General features: G+C 58.5%; 1 protein-coding gene across 1 annotated transcript in view; it reads right to left on the bottom strand.

The window, feature by feature from the left end:
- PIGZ (phosphatidylinositol glycan anchor biosynthesis class Z) overlaps nt 1–5,427 on the bottom strand; it is a 21,209-nt gene extending 15,782 nt beyond the window's left edge. The window contains exon 1 of the mRNA XM_023214801.1: nt 5,249–5,427. The gene's annotated coding sequence lies outside the window, so the exon portion shown is untranslated. The remainder of the gene's footprint in view (nt 1–5,248) is intronic.
- Between the last annotated feature and the right edge of the window lie 1,268 nt (nt 5,428–6,695).

The raw sequence follows: 6,695 nt of genomic DNA, 5'->3' as shown, positions 1-6,695 counted from the left end.
CCCCTTCAGTCTGTAGGCCTTTGTGGCTGGCTTCTTTCACTTAGCAGAATGTGTTCATGGTTCATCCGTGTTGTAGCAGGTATCAGTACGTCCTTACTTTTTATGGCCAAGTGCTATCCCATTGTACGGATATACCACATTTTGTGTGCCCATTCATCTATTGATGAACCTCTGAGTTGTTTCATGTTTTGGCTATATTGTAAACCGTGCTATTATAAACTTTTGTGCACAAGTTTATTTGTGGACATATGTCTTCATTTCTCTTAGTATATATCTAGGAGTCAAGTCCCTGCATCCTGTGGTAACTCTATGTTTAATCACTTGGGGAAACTTCCAGGTTGTTTTCCAAAGTGGCTGTATCATTTTAGATTCCCTCCAGAAATGTATGACGGTTCTGACCAACACTTGTTATCTGACTTTTGGATTCCAGCCATCTCAGTCGGTGTGAAGTGGTATCTCATTGTGGTTTTGATTTGCACCTGCATTTCTTTTTAAGATCAAGGAAATCTTTTCCAGAAGTTCCCCAGCAGACTTTCTATCAAGTGCTGTTGAACAGAACTGCATCAAGTACACGTTCCCAAACCAGTCACTGGCAAGGAAAACGAGATTACTGATGAAGACTCACCTCCTGGGTTGGAGCTGGGACTGTGGGAACTTACCTGACAACAGGTTCTGTTAGGAAGGAGGAAGGAGGCAGAGGATCAGCTGTGTGGCTACTACACGTGGCTTCCACGGGCTCTTACAGCTTTCCTCCTCCTCTGGCCATTTGTTCTTAGGCTCCTTTTCCTCTGTCCACTCCTTAAATGTCAGTGCTCCTGGTCTTCAATGTCCTCCATGTATACTCTTTTTGGATCATCTCATTTATTCTCATGGTTTCCATTTCTACTTGATGCCTTCTGAAATTGCTTCTGAGCTTCAGATTTACTGATAATAATAAGGAATAGTATAACAATAATAATAGCACTACCATTTTTTAATGTTTTTGAGATGGAGTCTTACTTATTGCCCAGGCTAGGTGCAGTGGCACAATCTCGGCTCGCTGCAACATTTGTCTCCCAGGTTCAAGCAATTCTTCTGCCTCAGCCTCCCGAGTAGCTGGGACTACAGGCGTGTGCCACCATGCCTGGATAATTTTTGTATTTTGAGTAGAGATGGGGTTTCACCATCTTGGCCCGGCTGGTCTTAAACTCCTACCTCATGATCTGCCTGCCTCAGCCTCCCAAGGTGCTGGGATTACAGGCGTGAGCCACCGCACCCAGCCTAGCACTGCCATTTATTAGATACATATTACCTTCCAGGCTCTGTACCTTATCTTATTTAATTATCACAACAAGTCTATAACCCTATCCTTTTTTTTTTTTTTAAGACAGGGTCTCACTCTATCACCCAGGCTGGAGTGCAGTGGTGTGATCTCAGCTCACTGCAACCTCTGCCTCCCAGGCTTTAGCAATCCTCCCACCTCAGCCTCTATAAACCTATTCTTATCCCTATCATACAGACAAATGAACAGGCTTTTTGCAAAAGGTAATGCAACTAATAAGTTAGTGAAGCTAGAAGTTGGACCCAGTCTGCTTGACTCCAGTGCCCTGCTCCACTGCCTGTTAGGCTTGTGTACCTACTCCAAACACAGGGCAGCCCAACAGAACTCATCACCTTCCCTGGAACAAGCCCTGTCCCCATGCTCCCTGCAGCAATGAGGGAACTACCATGTATTAGTGTCCCAAACCCCTTGTACCAATTTACTGCGTTAATCCATTCTCACATTGCTCTAAAGATCCGCCCAAGACTGGGTGATTTCTAAATAAAGAGGTTTAATTGGCTCCCATTCTACATTGCTGGGGAGGTTTCAGGAAACTGACAGTCATAGTGGAGGGGAAGCAGGCACCTTCTTCACAAGGTGGCAGGTGAGAGTGTGAGTGGAGGAAACGACGGATGCTTATGTAACCATCAGATCTCACGAGAACTCCCTCACTATCATGAGAACAGCATGGGGGAAACAGCCCCATGATCTGATCCCCTCCCACCAGGTCTCTCCCACAGCACTTGGGGATTACAAGTCAAGATGAGATTGGGGCAGGGACACAAAGCCTAACCAGTCACACCATTTGCCCAGTTAAGTCCCGCATCCCATGGACTATCTCCCTCCTCCGCTGTCCCTTTGCTATGGAATGCAAACGTTGCTTGCTAATTATTCCTTGAACCCAGTTCTCGTTCCTCATTCTCCACTGTCATTATCTGAGTCCAGGTATGCTGTGACTGGTGTGCATGTGCCTGGCATTTCTCAGCCTTAGGGGTGGCTGGCTGTGCAGAATCTTCAGATGGCTGGAGCCCCTGGGTTGGTTGTTCCCATCTGCGAACAGCCCCCTCCTTTGTTAACCAGTGTGTCATACAACAGCAGTCATTTTTGTGTGTGAATAATGAGGGAGATGTTAAGAAGCACGACCTGGAGTAGACTGCAGGCCACCCGCCTCTCCACTTTCCCTGTCACTGCATCCTTCCTCCTGACTGCGGCAGAGAGAGGTTGAATCACTCCCATGTGAGAAACTACTGGGTGGGGGGCCATCCCCTCACCACCCTCAGGACCAGGTCCACATTCCTTACTGTGGCTGACAAGCCCCTCCACGGCTCCAGTGTCCCCTTCCCACCTCCACTCATGTGTCTGTGAGTAGCATTTGGTGCTCCAGAAACATCACGCCTTTCTGCAGCCTTCTCCTCTATTCTGTGCTGTTTCTCACCCCAGTTTCTTGGCTCACATGGTTTCATTTGCTTAATATGCTAATAACATGGAGGTTAAGACCGGCGGTGGCATCAAGTAAGCTGGTTCAAGTCCTTGCTCTGTCACTTGTTCATGGTGAAAGCACTCAATCTCTCTGAACCCCAATTTATACCAGACGTAAGCGGCTGCTTTCTTTATCCATTTTGCTTAACTGCCCTAACCCCCAAGAAGCCTTCCCTAACCCTCCTTCTGAAGGACCCTATGCAAAACTCTGCAGGCGCCATGCATTGACAGTTGTCTGATTATTTTCCTGCCCTGCTTGGCTGAGGTCTCCCAGGCATGGAATCCCTTTGAGATCCATCTCAGGCCCTCGAGTCCAGCCTGGGCGGGCCCACTACGGCCTATCTGTCCAGGTCAGAGCCGGAGGTCTTCCGGAGAAGGTGGCAGCATACTGGGGCATCGACCATAACACCAACAAACGCAGAAGCTCTAGGGAACGACACCCGCCCGCTGGAGGCGCTCCGGGCTGAGACCCCACTGGAGGAGCTTTCCATGTGGCTGCCTCTCGCCTTTTATCCCAGGGGGCGGAGCCAACGCCAAGCGTGGCAATGACTCACCTTAACCTAATCAGGATGCAGCCTGCTCATCCATCCATCCATTCATCCATCCATTCACTCATACAGAGGGATCTATCAGGGTGCCGGTCAGGCGCGGGTCCAAATCCTGCATCCCAGCGGCCTCCTGGGGGTCGGTCCTCAGGAAGGCTCATAAGTGGAAGGCTTTAGAATGAAGGGACAGGGCCGAGTCCTGGACTGTGGGGAAAGAGGAGCGAAGGTTGACAAGCACGCCGACAGGGGCATCCCGCGCGCTGTGGGAGAATGTGTAGGGCAAGCAGCAGGGAGAGACCATCTCGGAGACAGGGGAACAGCCAAGCAGAAACCACTGTGCTGGGCGCGGGGGAGGCCAGGAAAGACAGCACATCTGTGGGGCGGGAGGAGAGGAGGGGAGGGAAGGGATTAGGAACACTGCTTCTGCCAGCCGCGGGTGATGGGGACACATGTCCAGCTCGCTGAGTCCGAGGGCCTGGGCCCGCTTTTGGTGCCCCATGTTTCTCCGGCGCCCAGCTGTGTGCGCAGAACCATGTCTGCTCCAGGGACAGCAGTGAAGGAGCACCGTCCGGAATGGCAGAGCCAACGCGTGTGGCTCATTCCAAGAAAGGTCCCTACCTTCATATATAAACTTCCCAACAAAGCTGCTGGGTCACGGGTTACGGGACAGGGCGGCAGGCCCAAGGTTCGGCCCCTTTCTCTGAATCTGGGATTTGGAGCAGGCTTTAAGACTTCGGGAAAAGCCGGGCCCCTGTGCAACCACCAAAGGCTGCTTCTCCTGCCCTCAGGGCTAGGATCTTGTTCCAGTCCTCCGGTCCTCGGGGTCTACTCCAGGGATACAAGGTAAGAGTGGCTCTCCAGAGTACATTTGCCTTTTGGTGCTGCATTGCATCCTCACTTTGACCCTGAGGCCTGCAGTAAGCCCCGCAGGGTGCTCCACCTTCAAGCATGGGAAGATCTGATGCTGGCCGCCTTCTTCCTCCGGTTGCCTGAAAGGGCCCGTGTTTCTCCTTTGCTTCACAGAGAACGCAACACACAACATTAAACACACATAAAGACAGTGAAAGAGAGCAAAGCATCTTCATCAAGGAGGGCGCACCATCTAACAATCGGCGACCTTGCAGTGCGCCTCTGCAAAGTGGGGACTCCGCTCTGTAGCAGGAGATGGGGGTGTTAAGGATTTTGAAAGTGGTTCCCAGTTTTCCGAGGCAAAGGTGTCTGGGGCTGACGAATGACTTTTGAGAAGGAATGATGAGAAATGTCCTCACTACAGAATTTTCCCGGCCACACTGTGAGTCCCAGGCAAAGGCCCCATGACCACCACCCGGAGCGCTGGGTGCTCCCTGGCAGGGTCGCCTTTGCTTTGTCCGCGCCCCCACGCCACCCCTGGGCCAGGAGGCCATCCTCTCATCCTGGGAGTGCTGGCCTGGCCCGAAGTGCAGCCCCCAAGGCCGGGAGCCGAGATTCTTCTCGGCTTCGGGCTCAGCGCTTTGCAGCGTCGCGTGGTTTCTGCTTCTCGCCCTGTTCCCGTTTCATGCCTGGGGGGACTAAGACCCAGTGCGGTTATGGCCTCCCTGAGAACACCCGCCGCTAGCAGAAGCGGATTCAACCCCAGGCCTCAACCTGGGCCCAGACCCATGCTCGAGTGGAGTTTACCCACGGCTGCCCTTCCCGGGCAAATGTCACCGCTGCTCCCGTCCCCCTAGGTCCAGGGAGGGTCAGTGCTCCGAGCCAGCGGACCCCGGCCTAGGGACAGGTGCCCGCGAGAACGTGGGGACGCCCCCCAGCTCCCCTGCCCTCCTCCCTAGCGGCTGGGCCTGCCGGTTTCCCGGCTGCGCGCAAGGCGGGAACGGAGCCGACTGTGGTCCGCTCGCCCTCCCCGCACCCGCCGCTCTGGGGCCGCTGGGGCTGCGCACCGACTCACCCGCGCGGCCTCCGGGCTGCGCCTGCAGCGCTGGCGGCGTCCTGCCCGGCGAGGGCCGGGGTCCCAGGCGGCCCCGGAGGCGGCGGGACCGGAGGGCGGAGGGGAGGCCGTGGGAGCGGCCGGGCGCGCCTCAGGGGCGCGGAGACTGGGGCGGCCGCCGCCCGCATCCGGCCGGCCGGGAGGGAGGAGCAGCGCGGGCGGGGCCCAGGGTACGTCCCCGCGCTCCGGCCCGGCCTGGCCCCGCGGTCCCGGGGCGAGCTGGGGCCACGCTGGGGAGGGTCCTGGGGGCGCCGCTCTCGCTCGGGCCGGGCAACGCCAGGCGGGGACGGGTCTCGCCCCGCCGCGCTCGGGCTCCCTCCCTGGCAGCCGCTCCTCGGCGAGCCGCGCCTGGGAACAGCCTTTCAGCGCCAGGGGCTCCTGAACCAAAACCCAGGCCGCACTTCTCCTGTTCGAAATGGCCATTTCGGGGTTCTCCGTGGCGGGGAGCTCGCCGTCGCCGCCCCGCTTCCACGCGCGGACCGGGAGTGCGGCCCACGGTCCTGCTTCGTGGCCCGAAACGCCTCACAATGGAGTCACTCATGACAAGTGACTCGGCGCACAGGGAGGCGGGTGTGGGGTGTTCCCAGGCCTGACGGGAGAGTGAAGTCGCGAGGAGGCCGAGGGAGCAGCCGCGACCCCTGCAGGACGCCGACCTGGGCCCGCGCCCGCAGGCGCCGCTCCGATTGCGCCTGAGAGCCGCGTCCGCGGGGAGGGGCGCCCGGGAGGGGTCGGCGTCGGCGTCGGCGTCGGCGCGCGGGGCAGGCGCGGCGGTTCCCCCTCCTCAGCCTGTGCCTGTGGGGCCGGCGGGCTGGTCGCGTGGGGGAGCCTCGTGTAACCCGGGCATCCAGGCACTCGGTGGGCCCCCGAGCCTTTGTGGAGGCGCCCGGGGGGCGGCACAGCGAGGCCGACGGGACCGGACAGGCCACGCGGCGCCGGGGAGCAGGCTCGGGTGACCGGGCGCGGGCCGTGCTGCCCCCCGCGCTCCAAAGGCGGGGACGGGCGACCGGCCCTAGGGGGCTGCAGGGAGGCCGCCGCGTGGACGGAGAGCCACGGCCCAGGAGCCAGACTCCCTCCCGGGACGGGGCGCCAGGTCCCCGGGAGCTGCGGCGCCACGACGCGCGGGCACCCGTGTCCTACCCGGTGGCCTCGCCGCTGCGGGCTGCGCAGGGGGAAGACGGCACCCCGCGTCCCCTCACCACGCAGGGGGAAGACCGCGCCCCGCGGCCCCGCAGCGTGAGCTTCCCGCCCGCGCCGCCGGCCCGACGCTGCCCCCTGGCGGGAGAGCGCTGCAGGAGCCCCGGCGAGGCCGAGCCGCAGGGCCAGACCTCCCCGCCGGCCTCCGACCCCGACGCCGTTCCCCAGGGCCGGGAGCCAGATCGCCCTCTATGCCCCATAGCAACCCTCACAT

The sequence above is a fragment of the Piliocolobus tephrosceles genome, chromosome 2, assembly GCF_002776525.5.
Source record: "Piliocolobus tephrosceles isolate RC106 chromosome 2, ASM277652v3, whole genome shotgun sequence".
Lineage (NCBI taxonomy): Eukaryota > Metazoa > Chordata > Mammalia > Primates > Cercopithecidae > Piliocolobus > Piliocolobus tephrosceles.
The sequence above is the reverse complement of the archived record's forward strand: the minus strand, read 5'-3'. Positions and strand labels throughout refer to the sequence as shown.